The 22,315-nt window shown below is 37.9% G+C and overlaps 1 long non-coding RNA gene across 1 annotated transcript in view; it reads right to left on the reverse strand.

Moving 5' to 3' along the window:
- The window catches only part of LOC150054756 (uncharacterized), a 54,429-nt gene extending 32,485 nt beyond the window's left edge, over nt 1–21,944 (reverse strand). The window contains exons 1-2 of the long non-coding RNA XR_016537653.1: nt 21,807–21,944; nt 21,353–21,410 (exon numbers count right to left, since the gene is read on the reverse strand). This is a non-coding gene — a long non-coding RNA (uncharacterized LOC150054756). The remainder of the gene's footprint in view (nt 1–21,352; nt 21,411–21,806) is intronic.
- Between the last annotated feature and the right edge of the window lie 371 nt (nt 21,945–22,315).

The raw sequence follows: 22,315 nt of genomic DNA on the forward strand, positions 1-22,315 counted from the left end.
TGACTTTAAAGCTTGCAGACTCAGTGCATAGTTCTCTGCAGGAATACATATTACAGGAGGAAATTAACTTTTCCTTGTTAACTATGGGTCTGCAAAAAAAGGCTTACAAACAGACCTTTTGCTAACTTATTTCTTTAGCTGTCAACTAGCATTAGGAAATATTTTATCTCTTTGTAAATGAAAATACATTGAATAATATTCCTGTATAATAATGATGATAATAATAACAATAATAGTCCCTCCCTTTGATTCCTTTGAAGGTGATATATTGCAATTGAAGTGTGGAGTCCAAGCAATATTTCTGGGCTGGCAGTCTGTTCTGTCTGAGGATTTCCCCTTTGGCCTGTTCATACAGGAAACTGTTTTAAACTGTTAGACTAATAAAAGCAGCTGTGGCCACTTCTCTGAACGAACAAAGTTTAATTCTAATTTAATTCTCCTGAAAATGTTGATTGAGCCTACACCGAAGAAAAATCCAGGAAAAAAGTGAGAAAGTGAGTATTTGGGAAATAGAGACTTTTCAATATTCTTTGACATTGGTCAAAGAATTGACCATGACTCGACTATGAGTGCTAGAAATAGTGTATCACTGCATAGAGAAGCAAAAGAGGGAGGAGAAAGTTATAGGCGTTTCTTTATTGCACTCTGTGACCTCTAGCTCTGCCAGGTAGAACTGCTTACATAGTAATCATCTCCCAGAATTCCTCTTGCCATGAGGCTTTGACCCTCAGCCTTGTCCCTGAGAAATTCCCCAGTTTCCATCTGTCACTGAAAGGGATCTGCATCATTCTATCAACTCTGGATGCAATGTAAAGGCCTAATGGTTTCCCTCTGTATATTATGCCAGGGAAGCATCCTGCTACAGAGCTCGGTCCACACAAAAGATTGCCAACATAACACATCCTCACTCCAACAGCCCAACTCATAAAGAAAACACACTCTTGGGTTGTCTGGAACAAAGCAGAGCAGCTGTTTAATAACCAAAGAACAACTCTACCAAGGACTATAAAAGCAAAGGCAAATACCAGATCTGAGAAAACCCACAGGGGACATTTCAGGTGGCAGAATGTAATCACCTGAGTTATGATCCTGAGGTTAAATAACCCCTAGTCACTCTTATCTACAAAGTACCCCGGATCGTGCCTAGTCCTAAACGGCTTGGATCTTACTTTTATAACTCAGTGGTGGAAAAGGAGGCAGCCATCCAGCAGGACAGCAGTGGCAGGCTTGGAAGTCCTGTTTTCCATCCGGCACCACCTGTGTGTGCCCTTGGCTGCCCCCCAGAGAGGCATCAAAGCAGCCAAACCGGCCATCAGCTCTATGGAAGGTGCCAGGTTTCCTGGCCCCTTGTGGAGGCCATCTGGACTCTTCCACACACCTGTTTTGGGGAGGTTTTCACGGGCTGCTTTACAAAATGTAAATGTGGCTCGAAACATTCCAGTCCAGTGCGGATGGCCCCAGTACTTTTGTGGGAGTTAATTACACAAGATTATTTCTGTGCTCATTTTCTTCTTCTGTTATAAACTTTAGACAGCAAAAAAAAAGTGCTCTTCCATAATTTTTATAGCAAAAGGAACAGGTATAAAAACACTTTCAATGCCTTAATAAAGGTGACATTAGGCCAGTTTTGATATTACACTGAATCCCATATAACATTTAGAAATGAGTTTCCTCAACCATAAAATTACTAATTGATCTCTCTTGTAAAAAGATAAAGGATACAAATGCCTATTTGAGTTTCATTTCTGTCAGGCTCCTTATTTTATGTAGTGTAAAATGAATTGTAATGAAGCAGTTTCCCAATTTTCAAGATATACCATTACCTTTCAGAGGGGACCGGCAGATTTGACTGCCTCTTCCTTTCCTGGATTCTTGTCTGACTTTCTGGTTTTGAAGTCATACTTCTGCATACCATTTGAGAGACACCCAAAAGGAGGGACATCAAAAAGAAACCATGCTTTAGCCATTCAGCTAATGCTTCTGCTTTTGTTAAAGGAGTTGGTAAAACTTTTTTAACCAGGTGTTTGAGAAGTTCTCTGGAGCTGCCTTAGGAGATTATTTTCCAAATGTTTCTAAAGAAAGGAGAGTAGAAAAGAGTGATAAAATCCTGACTCTATGGAGTTTCCATTTTAATATAAGGGGACAATAAAATAAATACATAAACACAAAATTATGTCATATTCAAATACTTATCAGTAGAATGCCTTTTTTTTTTTTTGCCAATCCTGGGGCTTGATCTCAGCACCTCGCCTCTGTCCCTGATTGTCTCTGATTTGTTACCTTGCAGTTCCATAGGTACACTCTTTGCTAAAGATTCTGGCATAGAAATAATTTCCAAGATAACTCAAGTTGGTAAATGTAGTTCCTTCTAATTATAAGACTGAGGACTCTATTTTCTTGGATAGCAAATGGCTAAAGGACACCATGTCCTAAGGTGCTTTTCTCTAGTTCTTTCATGTGGACAGCTGTCATCCTTCCCCTACCTCTAAATTCTCTGATTTCTCCTTTTCCTTAGCTTTCCCCTGTTACTGTCTTCCTGGATTACCTTATATCCACCTGGATCATTTGTGATCATCTCCTTGTCTCAACCCCAGCTGTCTGATAATTTTATTTATCTCTGTCATGTTCCTCTGTTCAGGACCTCAGTGAATAATAAAGTGGTGGGAAACATCTTTAGATTTCTGTCATCACACATGCAAACTCCAGCAATGTTTAAATACAGTTTTTCACCCCTCTGCAACTATTCCATCGCATCCCAGTGTGATTCAAGAAAGACATATGTTAACTTGGCTCCCTCAGCTTGTGATGGCAAAGTTCTAGTAGGTTTCTTCATAGCTCAGCAATCATTATGCAATAATTACAAACTAGAGGTAACCTACTCCTGAGAGTAAGTGATAGGGGGCTTGTCTAGTACAAAGTCTGGGTTAAATTCCACGCACAATCAATCAATCAACACTGAAAATCTGAAATTAAAAAAAATGTACTGGCATCTTGTCAGCTCACATATCAAATGGCAGTTTAGATGGAATCTTGGGGTGTTTTTTTTCCCACTAAATTTCCACTGTTCTTAAATCCCAAGAAAGCCCACAATTCTGTGTCATTTCTCTACTAAATTTAGTCAGTTTTCCAGAAAGTTACCTATACTGACCACATGTAATTGCTTAATAGCTATTTTTCTCTCTAGCACATCAAGTCGGGTTCCAGCCATATCATTTACTCATATTCTACTTTTTCAACACACCAAATTCTCAGTAGCATCTGACGCAGCTGATAAATCCCATACCTTTTTTAAAATTCAATTTATAGTACCCAGAAACTTGAAGCCCCCCGGAAGGATCGCCAGAGGCCAAAGATCAATGCAAACTGCAATGAGTCGTTTATTGACGAGCTCGAGCACAGGTCTCTGCACACTGATAGTAGAGTGCAGAACAGAGGCCCCGAGCTCAAAATTACAGCACCTTTTATACATTCTTTGGTAGGGGGAAGGCCCCAGCAAGCATTAGTAAGGAATCGATACACCACGCGGGAAAATTCATACCAAACTTCTAGCAATGATTGGCGCAACACAAAGCGGGAAAGGGGCCAAGGCTAATCATTGGATGGGCTAGCAGGCTGTCATTCTTTGAACTGATTGGATGGAGCCCCTATGGTGATTCTAGGAGGATTTTTATCTCCATGGTAAAGGGCTTGCGATTGATTGATATTTGCCCTAGTTTGCTGGCCCCCACAAGTCCGACCTTGTAGGTGCCAGATGGCCACTATCTCTAGCTCCAGGCCTAGGTGGAGGGTCTGGAATGTGTATACTCCCTGCCCAAGGGTAACTCATGCTCCAGACCCGGGAGTGTCTGGGGCCCAAGGGCAAGGGGGTGGTTGTAGATTAGTCACAAGAACTGCTGTTACCTTCCTCAAGGTTATAGCAAGCAAGTATACAGAAGCAGAAAGGCGAGTTAAAGAAAATTCAAATTCAGAAAAAGATTCTGAGGAATCAGTGGAAGATGGCTGCGGTTCAGAGTGAGACATACTGAGCTCCTGCCAAGATTCATGTACTGGCAGTGCACGAGACAGTCCTCTAACAGAAATTGATCCGAAGTAAGCTTTAGGACCACAGAGAACTCAGGCAGAGAGGAAAAAAAAGGAAAAAAAAAGGAAGAATACCAGCTCAAAAAGAGAGCGTGGAGCTCAGCCACGGAGCGGCCAGGGAGACAAAGGCTCTTCGGAATCAGAGCAGAGAAAGCGCTCCACAGCAGCGCAGACCCGCTGACTGCAAACAGAGCCACACAGAGCCTGTGCGAGCCCAGAGCTGACACTCAGACGTGCACGGACCTGCCAGCTTCACGGAACCGGAGAATCCAGCAATTTGTGAGTAGTTCTGAGGAGAAGTTTCCACTTCTGCTCCGGGAACGGCATTAGGAGAGAACTATAGACCTATTTCTTTGATGAACATCGATGCAAAACTTCTCAACAAAATACTGGCCAACCATCTATAACAACTCATCAAAAAAATTATACACTATGATCAAACAGGTTTCATCGCAGGGAGGCAAAGCTGGTTCAACATACACAAATCAATTAATATAATTCAACACATCAACCGGAGCAGGGACAAAAAATCACATGATTGTCTCAATAGATGCAGAAAAGGCATTTGACAAGATCCAACACCCCTTTATGTTAAAAGCTCTGGAGAAACTAGGAATCCACAGAACATTCCTCAGTATAATAAAGTATGTGTCTGACAAACCCACAGTATTATACTTAACGGCGAAAAGCTAAAGCCATTCGCTCTAAAATCAGGAACGAGAAAAGGATGCCCACTCTCTCCACTCCTCTTTAATATAGTTTTAGAATTCCTAGCCAGTGCAATAAGGCAAGAAGCAAGCATAAAGGGGATCCAAATAGGGAGAGAGGAAGTAAAACTTACCCTTTGCAGATGACATGATCCTGCATTTAAAGAATCCTATAGAATCTACTCCCAAGCTCCTTGAGCTGATTCAAAACTTTGGAAGGGTAGCAGGCTATAAAATTAACCCTCAAAAATCAACTGCCTTCCTCTACACCAACTGTGAGAGGAATGAGGCAACAATCAGGAAAGTAACTCCTTTCGCAATAGCCTCAAAGAAAATAAAGTACCTAGGAATTACCTTAACTAAGAATGTAAAGGACCTTTTTGATGAAAATTTTAAAACCCTGAAAAAGGAAATTAAAGCAGAACTAAGGAAAATGAAAAACCTCCCATGCTCCTGGATTGGAAGTATCAATATCGTGAAAATGACAGTCTTGCCAAGGGCTATCTACAAATGCAACGCAATACCTATCACTATCCCAATGTCATTCTTTAAAGAAATAGAAGAGGCAATCCAAAATTTCATATGGAATAATAAAAGACCCCGTATAGCAAAAACACTTCTTAGCAGAAAGAACAGCACAGGAGGAATTTCAATACCAAACTTTAGACTCTATTACAGAGCTATAATTCTCAAAAGAGCTTGGTACTGGCACAAGACCAATGGAATAGAACTGAAGACCCAGACATTAAACCACAGACCTATGGCCACCTAATCTTTGACAAGGGAGCCAAAACAATAGAATGGAGGAAAGATAGCCTCTGCAACAAGTGGTGCTGGCAGAACTGATTAAGCACATGCAGAAAACTAAAGTTGGATCCTTCTTTGTCACCCTGCACTAGAATTAACTCCAAATGGATCAAAGACCTGAAGGTAAAAGCCGACACTCTGAAAACTCTACAAGAAGGAATAGGAGATATACTAGGCCTCCTTGGCACAGGTCGAAACTTTCTTAATAAGGACCAAGAATCACAACAAATCAGAGAAAGACTGGATAAGTGGGACTGCATTAAACTGCAGAGCTTTTGTATGGCAAAGGACATAGCTAGTAAACTAATTCGAAAACCTAGAGAGTGGAGAAGATCTTCACCAACCAAACAACGGACAAAGGCCTCATATCTAAAATATATCAACAGCTCAAAAGATTGAATCACTCCAAAACTAATCTCCAAAGTAACAACCATCCCATTAAAAAATGGGCCAAAGACTTAAAGAGAATCTTCTCTGAAGAAGAAACAAAAATGGCCTATAGACACATGAAGAAATGCTCAACATCTCTGGTCATAAAAGAAATGCAAATCAAAACAACTCTAAGATTCCACCTCACTCCAGTTAGAATGGCCAGGATCAAGAAAACTAATAACAACAGATGCTGGAGGGGATGTGGCCAGGAGGGATCACTACTACACTGTTGGTGGGAGTGCAAACTTGTTCAACCACTATGGAAAGCAGTAGGGCAGTTCCTCAAAAGACTAAACATAGAACTCCCCTATGACCCAGCAATTCCACTACTTGGCATTTACCCAATTGTCCAGAAACAAGGACATACTAAAATCCACTAGCACAACAATGTTCATTGCAGCACTATTTACCATAGCAAAGATATGGAACCAACCTAGATGTCCCTCAGTTGATGAGTAGATCAACAAGATGTGTTATTTGTACACAATGGAATTCTATGCTGCTGTCAGAAAAAACAACATCGACCCATTTGTTAGGAAATGGAAAGACTTAGAAAAAATCATATTAAGTGAAGTAAGCCAGTCTCAAAGGAGCTTAGGCTCAATGGTTTCCCTCATTTGTCATAATCAGTAGAAACCTTGGGCTCTCCTAGCAGAGATTTGTAATAGAGCAAAACCTTGATACAAAAGGCCATATAGTAGGACACTAAATGAAAGGATCTCTAGGATATAGAAACATAAGCCATATAATGAATGATTGTTGTTCTTAAGGTACTATGTTAACTCTCATCTCTTTTGCTGTCCCTTGGTTATCTCATATTATTACAGTATCTCACTTTGTTACCTGATATATGGGATATATTTGTATTTGGTTATTTGAAATTGGATAGGGAAGGGGAGAAAACAAGATGAGGGGTGTGGGTGGAGGAGAGGGAAATAGGAACCAAGACATGTGAAAGGGTATCAATGTATGTGAATTAATGCACCTTCTATCTGGCAAATATAATGTAACCCTTTTATTAATTACAATAAAAATATATGAAAAAAAGAAAATACAAATTCAGTACAAATTCAAAAATGCAAATGGCTAGCACAGGTTCATCAAAAATATAGATATATATTTTTCTATGCTCCTCAAATTTTACTGTGAAGGTAACATACACAGAGGTTACAGTCCCATACATAAAGTAATGAATACTTTTCTTGTTGACCATTTTTATCCCTTCCCTTGTTTTTTTTCTACTTTCCCTCCCCCAACCCCATCCCCCAAGGTATAAAGTTCACTTCCAACATACTGTTTTGGGATTATCACTGTTGAATTCATTCACCCTTTGTCCTGTGTCTGACCATTTTGTTGTTCCCCTTTCCTTCCCCAATTCACATAAACCTATAGACAAGACCCAGGGTACCAAATCAAGTACAGAGACACCAGGGCATAAACCATCCTCAAGATGTTTATCTATCTTCAGGATCACGATACCCTCTTGGATTTTCTTCAGTCTAATGAATAAAGGTATGTTCTTTTTCAGCTTCCTTTCCTCTATTATCTTTCTTCTTGACTTCTGATACTGAACTTGCTCATACTCTACTCTTCAAGCTTCCTTCTAGTTTCTAGGTTCTCTCTGTAGTTGAGCTCTGTGTATTAAATTCACTGCTTGCTTGCTTGCTTGTCATCTCTGTTTGGCTATATAAACAGATCTTTAACCACAGCACATCAGAAGTAAAATTCCTGCTCCTGCTTGTCTTCTTTCTCTTCCATCTTTTACCCTCCTTTATTTCTATGTCTTCTCAGTTTGCTCAGTTACAATTATCTGCTCATTTGTTTGTATCAATGCTTATCTAATCAGTCAGAAATATAGAACTGATGAAAACACAGAAAGAGATTTTACAAGAAATCATCTCCCGAGATTTTGAGGGGTAGCAAGTCTGAAATCATCATAAAAAAGTGAGACAGAATAGAAATCTAGGGATGAATTCATATTGAAATTTACAAAGGGATAATGAGAATCTGTTTTACTCAATGTCTATCAACTCAAATGTTAATTATACCTCCACACACACAAAAAAACAACTTCTCAGCAATGTCCAGAATTGTATTTGAAAAACTGAATACCATATGCTGGCCAAGATGACACGTAAAATTCACCAGCAGAGTTCACCACCTGTCAAACTGGCATCTATTCATATCCCCATACTTAATCTTCAAATAAAGACAATAACAACTTATGTCTGCCTAACATTACATTACCATCTTGTATAAAACCAAAACACTGTCTCAGTCAATTCAGGGTGCTATAACACAGTACTATACATCAGATAACTGATAAACAATAAAAAATTATTTCTCAGGATTTTAGAGGTTGGAGGTCTGAGATCAGGGTGCCAGATGGTCAATTTCTCATAAACACATTCCTGCATACTGTCACACTGCCCTGTCTCCTCTCACAGGGTAGAAAGCTAGAAAGTCCTTTAAATTCTATTGTCTGAGGGTATCAACTCACTCTTCCCACAATGGGAATGAAAATTTCAACATATGAATTTAGAAGAAATACAGACATTCTGTATATAATAAATGCATCAACCCTTTCCCCAGAAGAAGATGCAGAGACCTTAGATAATACTTATTCTCTCATCATTTCTGCAGCTATATGCATACTTATAACTAATATTTATAAGTATCTTCCTCTTCTACCAACTTCGTATTTCTTTACTTCTGTAAGCAACTCAGATGGTCATAGTTCTTTACCTGAAAGAGGATCTTATTCCAAAAGGGCCTTGGGTTTCTGAATTGGGTTACTCTAATTTCCTATTGACTTTAATTTCAGGGCATGCTAGTATTAAGAGACTGCCTAAGCATTTATTTTTCATTTCTGACATACTACTCTTTCTTATGTTCATAATGGAGTATCCATCTAAATTTCTCATGATAATAAGAAGCACTCATCTCAGGCAGTACAATTCCTTTTTGACCTAATAACTCTAGTTAGAGCCTGAACTTCAAGTTCAATGGTTTTTGTTTCTCTTCACAGGACACAGTGACATGCCAGGAGGGAAAGGGGCATTTCATATTAGTGACAATGTAGAGACATTGTATAGTAATCCCAGCAAAGTGATTGCTTCTTTTTCCCCTAGTAAATATTGACACTGGTAACAAGGTAGATGATTTTTTGGAGCTACTTAGGTACTGACAAATTAATAACATAAGGTTCTGTCCATCTGGAGAGGTGCCTTTCTCAAACAGATCCAGCCTTACCTTCATTTGAGAGGTTCTGTGCCTGTAAACTGGCCAACATTTAGGAATTGATTAAAAGGACTGTGGCTCTCTGGTTTTCGTTGTTGTTTATTTGGTCGATTAGCAGCTTAGGTATACAGGGGTTACAGTTATATTCATAAGGTAGTGAGTACATTACTTCTTGAACCTTGTTACACCTTCTCATGTTTTTCTCCTTCTTTTCCTCCTCCCACCCCCTCCCAAGTTACTATTGTTCCCTGTTCTAGAGTTCTGTACTTATGCAGATCTATGAGGAATTTAGTAGAGTCCCCAATTACTTCATTTGAGGAATGCCATGACTAGCCCACACCACAGGTCTTTGTGAGTCATGTAATTCTCACAGCTGTTTTGACCTTGCTATCCATTTGGTAACTCTTCCCATTTTGCCTTTGGCAACTAAATGCCATTACTTGATCCCTGTCACCTTGGGATTCAATTACTCCCATTGCATTTAGCTTTCTAATTCAGCAGTTCCCCACTCTAATTCCTATCCTACAGAAAAGAACAGTAACAGAGGTCTTCAAGGGTACTAGTGTTTCCCTTACAAACTTATTTTTTACAGTCCTGCCTAAAAAGAATGCCCTCTAGAGCTTCCTAGTACGATGAAAATATCTTAAATGATAAATTCACTGTAACAGTCTACCCAGTAAGCTTTTGAATGACATACTCCACCAGATAGTTCTGTTATTTCAATCTGTTTAATGAAAACAACCTTTTTGTCTGGGTTTCAGATTAACAATTAAAGCCCTTTCCGTCTGTATGAATTTGGTTAATGTTGTTCTAACAGCATACCTGAGGCTAGATACATTATAAATATGAGAAGTTTGTTTATCACACAGTCTTAGTAGCTGGAAGTCTTAGTAGTTGAGGCTAGATACATTATAAATACAAGAGGTTTATTGATCACACAGTCTTAGTAATTGGAAGATTGGAAAATTCTCTCCTTCCAGCCCATGAAGAAAGCCTCATGGCAGATAATATTATGATTACAGGAATACATGCAGAAAACATCACATGACAAAACAAGAGCCAATGAGATTCAGGTGTATGGCTTGCTTATTAAAAAAATAATTCACACTCTTGGGAATTAATTCTTATCATGAAACCTGTAATAATCCTTTCTGAGGGCAGAGCGCTCAATAAACTATCCATCTTCTATTAGACTACTCTTTTCATGAGGCCACATTGGTGAACAAGCTTCTGGCACATCAAGTTTTAGGGCATACTTCTCAAACTATGTCTAAGCAATACCCTTCTTCAAACTTCAGCATTACTTGTGGATTATTTATTGAGTGGGCCTAAGTCAGTAAATTCTATATAATCTCAACTTCATGTTCACTCACCAATAACCTACATACTTTTACCAATATATACACCATATTATCTTTCAGATTTCTGTCTCTGCAAGCTAGAATATGCATGTAAATCTTTTAGAGAAAAATGCACCTCCTCATTGGTCATAATATGTATTTTTTTCCTTTAGGATCTAGCTACAAGGCTCAAATCTTCTCTACAAGAGAAGTCAGGGGGTTGCTTCAAGGAGAATCAGCAATGTTTTGTAAGACAGATATCTTAGGGAAGTGATGCTATTTCCTCTGGAAAAGTAGAGTTAATCTCTGGTGAAAATTTGGATATCTCACTTGTCATATCATACCTGTTGCTTTACTACTAGAATCATAATTGTTAATGCTTTTAGATCTAACCAGATTAGAGAAACAATTTCAGAAGTCAAGAAGTAATTTAAAAAACTCATCCTTATAAATATGTAAGAAAAAGAGGGAGATAAAGACAGAGAGAGAGAGAGAGAGAGAGAGAGAGAGAGAGAGAGAGAGAGAGAGAGAGATTATGTTTATAAAGGAGAGATGGAAGATAGACCAAGAAACTTTAAGGAATTAACCTATATTTATAAAGACTTGCAAGTCTGATATTTACAAAATATGCAAATCAGTCTATAAACTAAGATTAGGGTTGATGCTCTGGTCAACACTAGAAACAAATTCCTTTCTTGGTCTTAACTCTTAAGATCATCATCCTTTTGAATGGTTCCTACCTACATCATTAAGAGTAACTGGCTTTATTAAAAGTTTATTAATTTTACCATTAAGTATATCTTAAAGATATTTTTATGAGAACACTTAGATTGAAATGTAACTCACAACTAGATACCAGGACCTCCCAAACTAATATATAAAATTAACCATCATAAAAAGCTGACAGTCACCTTTGGTATCCTTTATCTTCACCTCACACCTGATTAATTTGCTCCACTTTCAAAATATATCCTGAGTCTAATGACTGATCACATTTATCATTATTGGCACTTTTGTTCAAGCCTATATCATCTCTCATTTGAAGTTTCTAAATAAGTCTCTTACAACTCTGCTTGCTTTCCTTCTGCTTCTAACTTCACTATTTTCTTTGGTTGCTCTATTATTGATTCAGTAATCAAAACAATCTGTTCAATAGCTTAGACCGATTACATTCAGCAGCTAACATACTCCAGCAGTCCCCTTAAAACTCAAAGCAACACCCAAAATTTGCAATATTGCTGGAAGCCACCCCCAGTCTAGCCCTCCTTCGCCTTCTGTAATGTCATGTAACATTCAGCAGCATCATTGCAATGCTAATCTCTGTTGTTGATGCATTTGATCCTTCTGTGTAGAAAGCTCCACCTCTGGATGTTCTGATTACTCCACTCAGATAATTGCTCCCATAGTGCTTCAAATGCCCTTTAGGATAACCCTGCCTAAATTGACATCATGATACATCATCCCACTATGCTAATTGACTTTTATTCACAGACTTTATTATTACCTTACTTTGTGTTAAGTAAGTGTTGGTTTAACAATGCCTGCCTGCTAATTATAATAAAATCCAAGAGGTCAGGCCAGTGACTTGGAACTCTGATTTCCTGCAAAACTTCAAAGTGGTACAGCTGGATCTAATACACAATAATGTATATCACATTTGTCAAGTGAATGAATGACAATAACATCAAGAGAGTAAATGAGTTGTAGAGATATATGTTTTCTACAATAAGTATTCAAGGGAATGTTGAAAAGATGAAATGTGATAGTTATTGCCTCCTAATGTTCAGTAACACTTCTTTTGATAATAACATAATCCTAAATTTTATTTGGGCACCTGGCTTCAAGAAAAAAAGTAATTTTCTGGACTACATTGTAGTTACAAATGGTTCATGGGACATGTTCCAGCCGATAAAGTTCAAGCAGAAGGCCTACAAGAACTTCCAGAAGAGATACTCAAAGCAAGTGGAAGGAATTCTCTCTCCCTTTATCTTTCCCTGTGACAGTAATTTAGGTATGATAGTTGGGATTCCAGAATGCTATCAAACTTCCTGAGGCATGAGATGACCTTTAGGGTCAACCAGGAAGGATCACGAGCTATGAGATCCATAAATCTAACAAATCATGCCAGATCTGCTAACTTTAATAGTTAATTAATAAATTAGTTTTTAATTATTTTTATCACCATTAGTGAATTTCTTGACTTGAAGAAGAAAAAGTACACTACATTGTAAGATAGGAAGCCAGAGAGTAGTCTGACTTTTTTTTTTAATGAAAGCCTAGTCATAACTAACCAAGAGTTTCATTAGAACTACCAAAACCCCTCCCAAGGGCATTATCTCCAGTCTTCTCCACTGAACTCTTGTTTAAAGCTCTCATGACCCCCAGCAGGACATTGCTATACTGAGGCTCTATTCTCTGACTCATGAACCTCTGGAGACAAACCACATTGAAGCCACAGCATTCCACCTCAGGTATTCAAGTGACAAGTTCTTCTCATAGTACAAAATATGTGTGATCCATACTCAATTGTCCTAGAGTTTTAACCCATTCCAGTGGGGCTCAGGTAATTCCACGTTCAAATTCTCTTCTAAGACTCAAGGCGAATTTTCAACTGTGGGCTCATGTAAAAGTGAAAACAAAAACAATTTGAAGCCAATTGCTCATACCTAAATTTACTTAGGTGACTGAGATACAAGGATCATGGTTTGAAATCAGGCATATGTAGGAGAATCAGTCCAGAAGACCCTTATATCCAATTAACCAGCAAATAAAAGGAAGCGGAGCTGAGACTTAAATGGAAGAGCCCTAGCCTTGAGCCAGAGACCTAAGGGGCAGTGTCTGTGCCTTGAGTTCATGCCCCTTTTCAGAAAAGAAAAGAGTAGAGAAGAAAACAACAACAACAAAAAAAAACAAAAAGAAAAGAAAGCACCCAGATTTTCAGATATAGTCAGGATTGCCAAAAGAAAGAATGGCATACCTTTGGTGCCAGTAACTGGAGAATAACAGAGGAAGAATAACAGGAAAGAGAACTTACATGTATAAGATTAGGGGAACATTATTTTTCAAAGAAAACCAATTGAAGAAATAATTTTTGAAGTTGTTTCTGAAAATTAAACTGGAAGAACTCTTTTTTTATCTTATATTGACAGGCTTTAAGCAGCTTATGATAATTCACTTTGCTAATTATTCAGAGTAATAGTTTTGTGTAAAATAAAGAAACATCTTTATCCTGGCCAGACTCTACATGTTCTGTAATGTAAGTCAGATGGTAAGGGAAACTCTAAGATAGCATGGGACATGTTCTATGTTGCAACCTCAGTGATTTGCTGATTCTTAATTAAAACTTGGTAGACTCTGAACATCGCCCATTTAACTACCTGGAACTAAACTGACCTTACATTTCTTTTTGAGCTTTCCCTATCCCGGTAAGACTTAAATTCACATTTTCTTCCTGTTTCTCTAATACTGAGTCTTGCCTAGTTAAAAATACTTTTTAATGATCACCTAGCTGTTCATTTCTATTCAAGTTCATTTCTATGTAAATATATCTCTGAAGATAAAATGGAACCCACTGGAAAACAGTAGATCTACATCAATTTTAAGTTTTGAAAAAAATATACTGAATAATGAAAACAAAATGGATGCATGAAATTAACAAATGAAAGATACAAAGCTACTCCTGTAGTAATTTATGTCTTGGATTGAAAAGAAAAGGAAGGTTTGGTTAACATTAATCTATCCTATGTATCACCTCAAAGCTTCTCTGTCCCTATTCTGAAGGCAGCAACCCTTCTCATTGACTGCATAATTCAGCCATTTCTTGGGAGAAATATGCAATACTTAGTAATCGCATGCATTCTAAAGCATCTCATTTTATGCCCCCCAATTGCACGATTTATTTTGAATGATAAATGCAGCTATGAAATGAAGTGTTTCCGGCATTTGCCTATCAAATGTAACAGGGGAGAAATAACTCAGATGCGTCCCGATGTTTTATATTTCCGCACACTAATATTTGCTCCATACCATATGGCACAATAACACACAAATGAGACAACGTAGAACAGCCCAGTGGTTTTCTTCTCTAACATCTGGGCTTAACACCTTGGAGACTCATGTTCAAATCCCAAAATGGGTGGTAGAATCAAATGCCTCTGTGCAGGGAGGTAATTGGAGGCTGGCAAATCTTTTGCCTAGCATCAAATTGGCATCAGTGAACAGTGATATAATCCCAATGGAACTTAAAAAGAACCAGTAGTACCCTGGGCCCTCCCTAAAAAGCCACACACAATGCCTCTTCATGGACCAATAAGGGGAACTAGATGTCAGCTAACCCTTAAAATGGTGACCACCATCCTTCAAGGCTGCTGATTCTACACTTAGAGTCCAAACTAAAGTTTATCGTTGGCATGAGGCCATGAGTTTGGACCAATATATGGTGGCATATGTTCAGCATCATATTATCAGAGCAGGGCCACTACTGCTTTCTGGTTATTTATCACTTTGACACCAACCACTGGAAACAATGATCTTTTATTTAATTTTAATTATTTCTGCAGTTTTTCCTGTCCCAGGACATTTTATATCTGGAATCATGAACTAGGTAATCTTTGTGGATGGGCTTCTTTTATTTAGTTTTAAATTTTCTGTGACTTATTTCCTTCTTTTTCTCAACTGAACCATATTCCTTATCCAGTTGTAACAGCGTTGATCCATTTACCACATCAAGGTCGCATCTATATTTTGACCATAGGAATAAGCAGAAGCCTCACCCTCCCATAGATATACAGCCACACATGGGGTTCTTAGCTCAATATTTTCTTAGGAATCAGATGAGTTGTGTCTACTCTGGGATTGACTGGGCAGCAAGGTCTCAATGAGTAACACTGGGTATGGGGAAATTTGCTCAGATTTCCTCACAGGTAGGGTTAGAGCCTAGGTGTGGCTGCCCACTTATCTGAAGCATTTCTTTAGGGAAGGGGTATCATGATGTCTTCTTCACTGATCTAGTCTGTGCAAGATTAAAATTGGCTCTGCTGTTTGACTCTCCTGTTAGGGTTTTTTGTCTAGACAATGGGACATAGATACTTTTAGAGCCTAGTTAGCACAGGCAAGGCTTCCCATGCCTTGCAGGATTTTGTTCACTGGAAGGTAAAAGCAAGGCAAGAAGTGGGAGTGGGGGGGGGAAGGAGGAAAGGAAAAGGGAGAGTGAGAGTGGGGGGAGAGGCAGGCTCAAGTGGGATGGTGTGGGATGAAGCAGATTTACATGGTGATTCTGATTGCCTCTGAAGCAAATTTCTTTTTGTTTGCATTTTTAGATACGCAATAGCCACTTAGAGTCCATATTTTTTTTTTTAGTTCCTCTAGCTACTATCTGTTTTATTACTAGATTTCATCTTCTGGCTTAGTGATTTGTCCATCTTCTTGGAAGACATATGCCTGAGTTTACATTGCTTGTTTATAGAGCTACAGGGAAGCAGTACCTGTCAGCAATCTTTCAAAAACATTTTATATGCATGCATGCATGTATGTATGTATGTATGTATGTATGTATGTATGTATGCATGTATGTATGTATGTATGTATGCATGTATGTATGTATGTATGTATGTATGTATGTATGTATGTATTTGGCATTTCTAGAGTTTGAATTCAGGATCTCAAACTTGCTAGGAAATTTTCTATTGATGTATATCTCCAGGCCTAATATTTTTTATTGTCTAGTTTCCCCATTCTCACCATCTCAATCTTTCTCAACTTTGTGAATTTTTCCCTATAACAATCCATTTTTTAATGAGAGCTTCTAAAATACCAATTTCAGTGTGTTACAACTCTATTTAAAAGCCTTGAATGTATGTGCACTTCCTTCGAAGGAAAACTTGTCATGATTGTGAACTCACCTACTACCTGACCCATGCTCTAATACAATACTCATTATACTTGATTTTAATTTGTTTGGTAAATGTCAGCCTAACTCTACTGGAGTAAAATTTCATAGTTCAAGTGTTATGGGTTGATTGGTATCTCTCTGAATTTCATGTGTTGAAGTTCTATTTCCTAGCACCTCATAAGCTATTTGGAAATAGACGGCTGCAAATATAGAATCATTGCAAGTATGGTTAGTTAAATGAAGGTGCACTGGGCTAGGTGAGCTTCCTAATACAACATGACCAGTGTCTTTATGAAAAGAAGAAAATTGAGCAAAAACACACATATGCACAGAGGATAGAGAATATGAACAGATATAGGGAGAAGACAACAGTCTATAAGTCAAAGGGATAGACTTAAATTAGCACTTCCTCCTCCCACACCACAGAGAGCACCAACCTTGCCACTATGTTGATATTAGAACTATTGCGCCAGAAACATGAAAGCATATATTCCTCTGACTTAAGCTATCTTGTTTGTAGAATTCCACTTTAATGGGGTAAGAGGACAGGAATGAATCCAGGTGGCCAGCTCTCAGAGAAGTTCTCACAGCTGGCATGTTCTTGGCCTGACTTCCATAGCCTGGTGGAATCTGTATTCTTCCTATTGGTAGGATTTTGGAATCAGCATTATCTTGAGTACTGAAACCCTAAACATGAGGATTCACATTGCCTTTTGGCCATCACACTTAGCTTCTTCTTCAAACTATGCCTAACTCAGGTGACCTCATGTCTCATTTATCCTTCCACTAGATAAAGAGATTATAGTCTTCCATTGAGCCACTGAGAAACTTAAATTTTATCATACAAAGAGGTCAGCAGTTTCTACAGCATTAAAAATAGGAATGCGGATCATTAAGAAAGAGAAAAATTTGGTCTTGGTTATAAGCTTAGGATATACTGGGTTTCTTTGAATTGTGATGCACAGATTCTTGGAAATCTGCTGATGCCATACTTTGTATACTTTGCTAAAGCTTATAGATGTCAAAGAACACTCCCTGATCAGTGAAATATATTACAACATGCTCCCTGTGTTGGTCCTTTCCCATCACCATAACTATTAGGAGATAGATTAGCACTACTGCAAGTTGAAACACAGATTTGAAGATAATAGTCCTGGAACATTTTCTAACTTCAATCTTTGCTTGAGCAAGCAGAAACTAAGTTTTTTTATTACTTGCCAATGAAATATTCCTGGCATCTATAATTCAATCTTTTATCTCAGAAGACTGCTTATTCTACTTCAACACATTTAGAGGAAGAGAGAAAGAACACCAGAAACCACACGAAATGAACAAGAAAGGAATTTGACTAATAATATTTCCTATGTTTCCCAGAACACCAAGTCCTAGTCCAGTGTCATAGTGACCATTCTCAGAAACTTTTAATTCACTCAGTGTTGTGGGTGACTTGACCAACTATTCATAAGCCAATCCTCAAATAATTTGGTCTAATCAGCATGAGATAAAATACTCTTTGAAAGATAGCTTCAATTATTAACTATTGGAGTTACAAAATATGTGCTAATTAGCTGAGCATCTGTGACTAATGCTTATAAAACCAGCTACTCAGCAAGCTGAGATCTGAAGATCACACAGTCCCAAACCAGCTGGAATTCTTTTCAATTAACCACCAAAAAAAGCAGGAAGTAGAGCTGTGGCTCATGTGGTAGTAAAACTATCCTTAAGCACAAAAGCTGAAGGACAGCATCTAAGCCCTGAGTTCAAGGCTCTATATGGGCACTGTGTGTGTATGTGTGTGTGTATACAAATATATATATATGTATATATATGTATATATATATATGCAAATAGTAGGTTGTCTCTGAGTTTTGTTATGGTGAGAAAAGGGAAATTTATATGCCCATAAGTAAAATTTGAATATATACAGATGTTTATTTTTGTTTTTGTCAAGAAACATGTCAGTTTATTCATCATTATGAGACATGTAACTATCTAAAAAAGAAGGGACATTGATACTAACAATCATTATATATAGAAGTATGTGGAAGAGAACAGAAATATTTCCTAGCTGAATCAAGCCTCCAAAATGATGGTACACTTTATCTAGCAGTATAAATTATACATTACAAATGTAGGAATCTTACAGATAAATAAATATGACTGAATGTTTGACTGAATATAATACGATGACAGACTGGTAACATACACAATAACTATAGTTTCCTTTGGAGAAGAAATGACATGCTTTTCCAGGATTCCTTTAGATCAAGATTAGAGTAACATTGTAATATTATATAAAAAAATAATAAACTATATGCATATGAATTGATGGAATAATCAAACCATGAAATGCTCCTTGTGCACTAATTACTCCATACTTTTCCATTTTACAGGGGATGAAAATAAAAACATGAAATGAAAGTAATTTTCTTATGTCCACATTGGCATTCAAAAATAAGATCTGTATGGAGATTGCAAAAAATATTAAAGCTGGAACCCTTTTGTAATTAGAAAAGGAAAGTGAGAGACAATTTCCAGTAGCATCTGAATTAATCCAATTACAGCGGGGAATAAATCCTGGTAGCCAGAATAAGAAATGGAAGATGCTGAAAATGTCTTTCCAATGTCAAACCTTGAAATTTGAACAGCAAAAAGTAATTCTGCTTGCCTACCTGCACTTTAGTGTTCCCTGTTGTAAAAAATAAACAACAAAAATATTGAAGTTAAGCATAGGGCCATGTTTATTGAATACTTATATGTTCTACTGAGAATATTCATAGAGTAGAACAGAGAAAGGGCCCGAGTACTGACAATGCTAATTGCTAGTTATGTTCTACATTAAGTTTACATTCCTCAGGTCTCCCTTGATGTCAAGAATATTTTCACATTTGTCTTCATTCTCAGACATTTCTACTTTTTTACATGGGGAAATATTTTATCAGTATAGCTGAGACTGCTTTGATAGCATGTCTCATTTTTAAATCTCTCTCTTGAGAGGCACTCTATGTTTTGTAGGTTCACCGAGACTGATTCCAAAGAAATCTCTTGAGTAACTATCCTCAGGCCATAATGCATACATTTTTAGCTTCTAGATGAGATTCCACTGATTTAATAGTTGCTTAAAATGGCTTTAAGAAAAAAACATATTCCCAAGTGGAAAAACTCCAGATGACAACTAAGTTCTCATTTATGAGGCCCAAAGGGGGAGTTCTACTATCTCTCTCAGGCCAAGCCGAGTCCTATTAAAACACACGGGGTAGTTTTTAATCTCAGAGGACACCCCAGAAGAAACATTTCAGTAGGGTTATGGCAGCAAAGCCCAGGGTAGATGATGACAGCTCATGATGATGGCAGTTTCTCTTCCTTCCACATGACAGATGACACAATGACTTACCATCTATTTTTTCCACTCCAAATGCAGGTTAAATTTCATAATTCATGACAATATGGTCTGAAAGTGCACAACTGGTTCCAAAAGCCCATTGAGAAATATTAAGTGAAAAGGGTCCTGGTGCTCATTCTGTTGTTAACTCTTGGTATAGGCACTTTCCTCTTTGTATGTGACTTTTCTTCTTCTACATGGAGAAAGCCCTATCTATCTGGAGAAAAGCCTTCCTTAGGAAATCTGGAGGCTCCTGGAATCTCCCGAGGCTCAGAGTCTCAGGTTCTTAGGAATTCTCACACTCAAATGCCAGGTTTCATTCACTTGCCCTCTAAGCAGTGGCTGTGTCTGTCCTGAAGGCAGCGAAGAGAGGATGTCAGCTCAACATCACGGGGATTTTTAAGTAGAATGTCTGGCACCAAAGCATGCTAAATTAAACATTCAAAGATTAATGTAGCCAGGTAATGGTGGCTAACACCTGTAATACTAACTACTCAGGAGGCTGAGATCTGAGGATCATGGTTCATAGCCATCCCAGGCATGAACGTCTGGGAGACACTTATCTCAATTATCCACCAGAAAACCCATGGTAGGGCACTCGCCTTGAGCTGAAGAGCTCAGGGACAGCTCCTAGGCCCAGAGTTCAAGCCCCATGACTGACAAAAATGAAGAAGAAAGAAGAAAGAAGAAGAAAAAAAACAATGTACCTATTGATATCCTGCAATAAATGCTTCCAGAAAGCCACAGAAATTAGATTTATATATTCTGTGTAATTACTTCACTACTTGCTTGTGGGTAATGGATCATCTTTAAAATTTCACTCAGGCTGATCTCCAACACCAGTGTACTTTCTAACAGCCATAATTTGTTCATATTTGTTTTTCTTCTTACACAAGCTCTTTGCAAGAAAAATGTGATAATGCCTAGTACATTTGCCGTACCAAGTAGGCATCCCAACCAAACCTTTTTAAATAAATAATCAATATGAATATGAATCAATATGATTGATCATGTCTACACCTTAGCCTTAGGCATTGTGGATTGATTCCATAACTACACAATGAATCAAATACAGATAATAGCTGAAGTTCCAAAGTAAGGCAGGAGCTAGGGTAAGGAGAGTTTAGGAAACAAACAACAAAATCCTCCCACAGGTTAAAGATCACTAAAACAGCCAGAATTTTAAAAACTTAGTTTCTATTGAAAAATGTTGCCATCAAAATAGAGGACATGACCCTATAGCATAGAAGCTATAAAACTTTGATTACTGATAAGAGTTCTATTATTCAGCTAAGAATTAGGAAAACTACCTTCAGCTTTCTATATTTGGAGAATGGAAGAGAAACTTCCATAAACAAGAAACTGGCTTATTTCCAAATAAAGGGGCAACTTACTAGGACATAGGACAAAAGAGATTATGTGGGTATACATTTGAAATCCTGAGAAATAACAGTGGAAAAATATCTTTTCTTACCAAACAGGTGTGCTCATCTCCAATTGGCTTGGTTTCTTCTTCAATCCTGGCCTGTTGCCTATTAGAAGAGAGAATCATTTCAGGGACCATATAGCTTAGGAACACCCAGGCCAGATGCTTTGACAGTTCTGGCATGTTCTTCCATTTCATCAGAACACCTAAGCATCAGAGTGTCTGTGTTGTACCACCTGGAAACAGACCCCTTTATATTCATGCTATGTGTCCTTAGGATACATAGCATTTGGTAAACCATTTAGGAAGATTAACAGCCAAGGTACCACATAATACAGCCAATCATGATTACCAACAAAGCCATAGTAACACCAGTATATGCTTTGCTGAGAAAAATGACAAAGCCCCTCAGCTGTAAAAACCACTTCCCACTCAACTGTTGCTAGCCCCGAACTGGACCCAAGCTAGTTGTAACAACTATTAGTTAAAGCTCAAAACCCACATGATTTAGCTTTGAATCCCTGGAAGTTTCTCGACATATTTTTATTTTTTCCTTTTCGGCCATTGGATCAGCAGGTATAACAAGCTGACTGTGGGTTTGCAATCAGTGTCCCCAGAGTGTGGATAAAGAAAGCAAAAAGAAGAAATACTTTTGTGTGCCTGGTCAACAGAACATCTCCATGGATACTTGGATAAATGGGAAACATTCTCAGAATTACTACAATACACTGATTTTCCTTGAAGGTGTTTATGGTGATTGAAATATACAAATAAGTTTGTCTTCAGACCTGTGGGACTGGGACTCTATGTAACATTAAAGTTTATTTGTAGATGGTAACAAAAACTCAGTATTCTCATTGGCATAAGTCCAATCATTCAATCTTTGGGCCCCAGTATCACCATACATTTTTCTCCATGACTTGAGTAGCTAAGGAGAAGTCATGCTAGGTTAAAATTCACTCACCTAATTGTTGCCTAACATTTGAATAAGAAAGAACAAGCAATGGCAAA

Source organism: Megascapheus bottae, chromosome 14, assembly GCF_031878675.1.
Source record: "Megascapheus bottae isolate mThoBot1 chromosome 14, mThoBot2.hap1, whole genome shotgun sequence".
Taxonomy (NCBI): Eukaryota; Metazoa; Chordata; class Mammalia; order Rodentia; family Geomyidae; genus Megascapheus; species Megascapheus bottae.